Raw genomic sequence first — 6,000 nt, 5'->3', positions numbered from 1 at the left:
ACGGGCCGCCAGCCCGCGGTTACTCTGGGCCGTGTCATCCGGGACGGGACTGACAGCAGCCGTCCCTGTGAAGTGGCCTGAGAGCCTCTGAGCCCGTTCCAGGTGAGGACAGCTGGGCGACGGGCCGGGAAACATGGGCAGCTCGCCGCGAGCCCAGCACAGGCCTCCTGTCGCGGTGACAGTGTGACACCAGAGCCGTGTCCCATGCGAAGGGGCCCACACCACCTGAACGCAGACACATTTTTCCTTCTCTGTTGCTTTTTGGAAACTGAAAACCTCTGTCTCTTCCGAGGGACTCTTTTGTTCTTCCTCCAGGTAAAAAGCATATTTGGCAGCTAAAGCTGTTTTTCAGCCTCTGTTTGACGCTTTCCGTTCCGATTAAAATTATGTGGAGCCCCAGGCGGATCTGGTCACCCCAGCCGCTCTCTGGCTAGATGTGCAGTTTCGATGTGAATAACATTATTGTTCTGAGATACAAAATGCAAGGAAAATGGAAGACTGACTACTTCTCTGACTCAAATTTGGCTGAGTGAAGGAGCTTTGAAAAATCAAGCATCAGAAATTCTGCTCTCAGCCAAGATGGACTAACAGGGGCCAGGTTTTCCCGCCCACCAATGAGAGTGAAAAATGGAAAAAATACACGAAGCATGTGTTAGACATCAGACGTCAGGCAGGGAAGAGTGGCGACCCCGAGGCGGGGGCAGCAGACCAGCTGTGTGCTGGGGCTGCCCGGCCGCGCCCCGGCGCAGGTGACGACGGGCTGGGCGTGCAGGGCGCAGAGGTCCGGTAAAGAGCCTCCCCCAAGCCCCGGAAGAGGTGCCGGGACCTCACACGAGGCGGCCCCGCGGTGGAAAACCTCATGCCCCACGGGGCACTGGGAGCGTCCTCAGGGGGGTTTGCCTTAGCAGTGGGAAACATCAGCCAAAGACAGCTGTCCTGGTCCCACAGAACTAGGCTAAAAAACCAGGATGACCCAAAAGGGTCAAAACTCTCAGTGTGACTAACTGCATCCCAAACACAGCTCAAGCTTTCATAAGGGGACAGAACACACCCAGCACTCAGTGAGGTGAACTTCACAGCGTCTTGGCATCTGACTGCGCAGAAAAGCGGGGGAACACCCCCCATGATAAGGTGAAAAATCAATCAGTGGAATCAACTGAAAATTAAACAAATGATGGAATTAGCAGACGAGGTTACTGCAGCTGTCATCGCCACACGTGCAAGAAGTCGGAGGAACAGCCGAACGCGGAGGATCTTCTCTAAACCCCTACGCCGAGCTTCCGGCGCCGAGCGACGCTGCTGGAACTGAGGGCACGCCGGGTTAAGAGCAGGCTGGACGCTGCGGAAGAAGACGTAGCACTAGAAACGATATGAAATAAACAGAGGAGGAGTCTGAAAACAGAGCCTCAGTGAGCGGTGGGCCAGCTCCACACAGCCTCAGACCCGTGGAGCTGGAGCGGCTGAGGGAGCGGCAGAAACCCTGGAAGAGACCATGGCCGAAATTTTCCACATTTGCTGAAAACCGTAAACCCACAGATCCATGAGGCTCCAACCCCAGGCACCAGAGATGTGGGGAAATATACACCCAGTTACACAAAATGCTTAAAGCTAGTGACCAGAGGGAAGATTGTAAAAGCAGGCAGGGGAAAAACACACATTGTGTACGAAAGAGCAAAGGTGAGGGTGACAGCTGGACTCCTACCAGCAGCAGCGCAACCGGCAGTCACGCAGCATCTTTAAAGAACTTGAAGAACGGCAGGAGGGTGTAGCTCAGTGCGGGAGCATGTGCTCAGCACGCACGAGGTCCGGGGTCCAAGCCCAGCACCTCCTCCAAATAGAAATAAATAAATGAACCCAATCCCCTCCCCCTCATAAAACAAAAGGGAAAAAAAAGTGGGCTTTGATTAAAAAAAGTACCTAAAGGAAATAAATAAAAATGTGAACTGAGAATTCAATAGCCACAAAAAAATCTCTCAAAAATGAAAGCGAATGCGACCCAGCGTATCAATACCTAAAGAAGGAAAATCATACGATCCTGTCAGCTCACAGGAACAAGCGCTTGGCGAAGTGTCACTCCTGGACGTGACGGGCACCCTCGGGAAAGCAGGAGCAGAGGGAACTTCCTCAACTCAGCAGGCTCCTGCGATACCCTGCTGCTCACAGACGCAACCATGGAAGGCCGAACGCACTGCCCAGAGCCCGGGGGCACAACGGGAGCCCCGCGCCCGTCACTTCACCCAGCACGGCACGCGGGCTCACCAGCGCAGCAAAGCAAGGAAACGGGTAAAAGGCACAGGTGCCAGGAAGGAAGACATGAGAAGCCCCGACTTGCAGGTGACATCGACTATCGACACGAAACCCCGGAAATCGGCAGCGGACTCCTAGAGCTAGTACGAGGCTTCATCAGCGTCACAGGATGAAGTCAGCACACGTCCGCACACTGACGGCGAGCACACGTGGAGAGCTGAACTGAAAACACAATTCCGGTCACAACTGACGCAAAGAAAGCTGAACGCTAAGGTTTACGAACCTGAAAATAAAAAAAATTTAAAGACCTTCCTATGACTAGTAAGAAGAAAAATAATAAAAACAGGCCTAAAGCCATGTCTGTGGAGGGGGGGGAGTTTCAACGCGGTAGACGCGCTAATTCTCCCCAGGTTGGTTCTCAGGTCCAGCACGATTCCGACCAGCTGTCCAGCGAGCCTTCCCGTAGGCGCAGACGCGCGCACTCTACCACTTACGTGGGAAGACACAGGCCTAGACGGGCTGCGACAACTTGGTGGAGAAGGGCAAGTGGGAGGAATTGCTGGGCATTCCAAGGCTCACAGCGGAGCAGCCGTGCAGACAGTGTGGGGCTGATGAGAACAGAGAACCCAGGGAAGACCCACACCAGTGTGTTCAAAAGCACAAATGTGCTTTTCAGGGGACGGCGCGGGAGCAGTTAGAGCTTCAAGGGGAAAAACCAAACCCAGACCCAAGTTTCACACCTTGTACAAAGAATTAGCTACAAATGGATGTGGACTTAAATGTAAACACAACCCTATAAACTTTCCGTAAAAAAAAAAAAAAAAAAAAAAAAGGAGCCCTTTAGGACCTTGGGCTGGGTAAAATTCTTAGGTTTAACCCCAAAGCAGCACAACCTGTAAAAGGAAAAGCAAACAATCATCAAAACTAAACAGTTTTTTCACCTAAAGATCCTAGTAAGAGGCTGAAAAGACAAGCCACAGACTGGCAGGAAATACCTGCAAACCACACACCTGTCCACGGACGTGCATCCAGAATGAATAAAGGACTCTTGAACCCGAGTGTGAAAAACAAGACGAGACAAAGCAATCCCACTGGAAAATGGGCAGAAACCATGGAGAGACGTTTCTCCACGGAGGACACGCAGACGGTGAAGAAGACGCTCCCACGACGTGCTCAGCGTCGCTGGCCAGCAGGTAAGCACGTTTCAGCCACAACAGAGCACCACGGCACACCTGCCAGACCGGCGGAGGCAAGCATACCCGTTCCCGCGTCGCCAGTGGGAAGGCAAGATGACGGAGAAGCTCAGGAGAAGGGTTGGGTAGTCTTAAGAACTGAGCTTGCGCTTCCTCTGTGACGTAGCAACTGCCCTTCGGGGCCTTTATTCCAAAAAACGAAAACTTACGTTCACCAAAACCCAAAGTGAACCTTCATGTGTGCCAACGTTTACAGCGGCTTTATCAATAGTGGTCAAAGAACGGGGGGAAAAGCCAGATGTCCTCAGTGGGTTTTGTTCTGTAAGTTGTCCCAATGCCAGTTTCCTATGCTGGGGGGCATGTGGTGAGGGTTCCGCGGGGCCCCCTCCCGCATACATTTTTTGGCAGCTTCTTGTGAATCTATCGCTATCCGTCCACACCGGGGAGGACCACCCCCCAGTCGAGGGTACAGACTGCCGACACAGCGACAGCCCAGTGGCTCGCAGGAGAGACGCGGGGGAGGTGAAGCCCATCTCAGAAGTCACACATCATGTGACCCCCTTTGTGAGGAATAACAAAACCGTAGATGTGGGAACAAACTAGAGGTGCAGGGGCGACAGGTGGCGGGCAGGAAGCGGGTGGCTGCGGAGATAAAGGGCCAGTGTGAGGGGACCTCGTGACGGGGAAGTTGCTCTCAGGGTCGGCGGTGGGTCTGTGAGCCTGCACGTGAGCAAGCACTGAGCACACAGAAATGTGCCTGTAAAACCAGCACCATCTGAGGAGGGTCTACAACTTGTGCCCCCGTCAGTTTCCTGTTCTGGGGGAAGGTGGGGAGGGTTCAGTGGGTCCCCTCCCCCCGCTGTACATTTTTGGGCAACTTCTTATGAATCTACCATTACTTAAATACAAAATTTCAAAACCTGACAAAATAAACACTTTTCCACACATACAAAAGCTGAACCTTCTCAGCACCACTGCCAGACGTCAGAGGAAGTTCTGCAGGAAGAGACACCAGATGGAAATGTCGGTCTACAAAGCCATGGCCGCACGGGGAGGGGCAGCCACACGGGAATGTGAAATATTTGTAATTCTTTATCATTTAACTCTCTCAAAAGAGAATTCCTCCTTAAAGTGAAATAATAACGGTGTGTTGTGGGGTTCGTAGCATGCACAGGAGCAGAGCTTGACAGCAAACAGCACAAGGGCTGGGAGCAGAGACGGGAAGACGCGGCGTCAGGGTCTCATGTGACCTGCAACGCAGTTTTGTGTCACTGGAAGGTAAGCTCTGATGTCAAAGATGTTACCTACAGACCCTAAACAAGCACTAAAGTAAAATACCAAAGACTGCAGCTAATTAGCCAGCAAGGGAGACAAATCTGGGGTTATAACGAATACTCAATCCAAAGGCAGACAGGAAAGGGCAAATGGGGAGGAAACGCGTTAAGCAGAAAATAAACAAGACGGCAGAAAGTGAGACCAGACCGTATGCCAGCATGTGGTTTATACGTTGTCATAAAAGGGCTAAAATTCAAAGAAGTGAACAAATGTGTACATGCTAACACTAAGCAGATTAGTATCAGCTCAGGTAGGGTTTTAGAGCAAAAGGTATCGCCAGGGATGAAGAGGATAAGGCGCAATCACGCATCAGTCAGCCTGGAGCACGCAGCAACGCCGAGGAACCTGCACAGCCCTAAGGAAAGAGCTCTGAGATGCCCTCAGCGGAATGGGCGGAGCTGCAGCAGAAGCAAATGAAGCCACGGTTACGCCAGAGATTCCGCCTCCTCTCTTAATAATTCACATGACAAGGAGGCAGTGGATGAGGAAGGATCCAGAAAACCCAACAGCACTGCTGACCGACCTGACCAGGGGGAAGCCAGGGAACGCTTGCCACCAGCACGGAGTGCGCTGCTCACTGGTGCTCAGGAACATTCGCCACGACGGCCCCTCTGGACCCTAACGCAGGACTCAGTGAACATAAAAACTACCTCATCCAAACTATGTCCTCCAAGCAACAGTGGCGTTAAGCCAGAAATGTGGGACGTCTCCAAATACTTGAAAACTAAATGACGTGTTTCTCAATGGGTCAAAACTAAGTCAGATGAAAGTCAGCAAGAATTCTGAACTGAACAAAAGGAGAACGTAACACGTAAAAATCTGCGGGAAGCAGCTAAAGCAGACCTTGGAGGTGAGCTGACAGCACCACACGCCCATGTTGGGGAAGACGTTTCAAATGGAGGATTTCAGCTTCTGTCTTAAGAAACTAGATGGAGGAGCAAATGAAACAAAGTAAGAAGAAAGGAGATAGTAAAGAGCAGAGTTTATCAGTGAAGTCAAAAGACAGTGCTTTGAAAAGATCAATAAAAGATAAGCTTCCAGTCAGACTGACCAGGGAAAGGGGAGGGAGAGAGGAGACCCGGACGAGAGCGAGGACTCACAACGGACCCTACACAGACTGAAAGGACAGCACAGGACAGCGCCACCAGCGCTTAGACGAAACGGACAAATTCCCTGAGACATGGACCACCACGGCTCGCCCGAGAGACAGGTGAAAACCTAAACG

The sequence above is a fragment of the Camelus bactrianus genome, chromosome 30 (assembly GCF_048773025.1).
Source record: "Camelus bactrianus isolate YW-2024 breed Bactrian camel chromosome 30, ASM4877302v1, whole genome shotgun sequence".
Lineage (NCBI taxonomy): Eukaryota > Metazoa > Chordata > Mammalia > Artiodactyla > Camelidae > Camelus > Camelus bactrianus.
Note: the sequence above shows the minus strand (reverse complement) of the source record.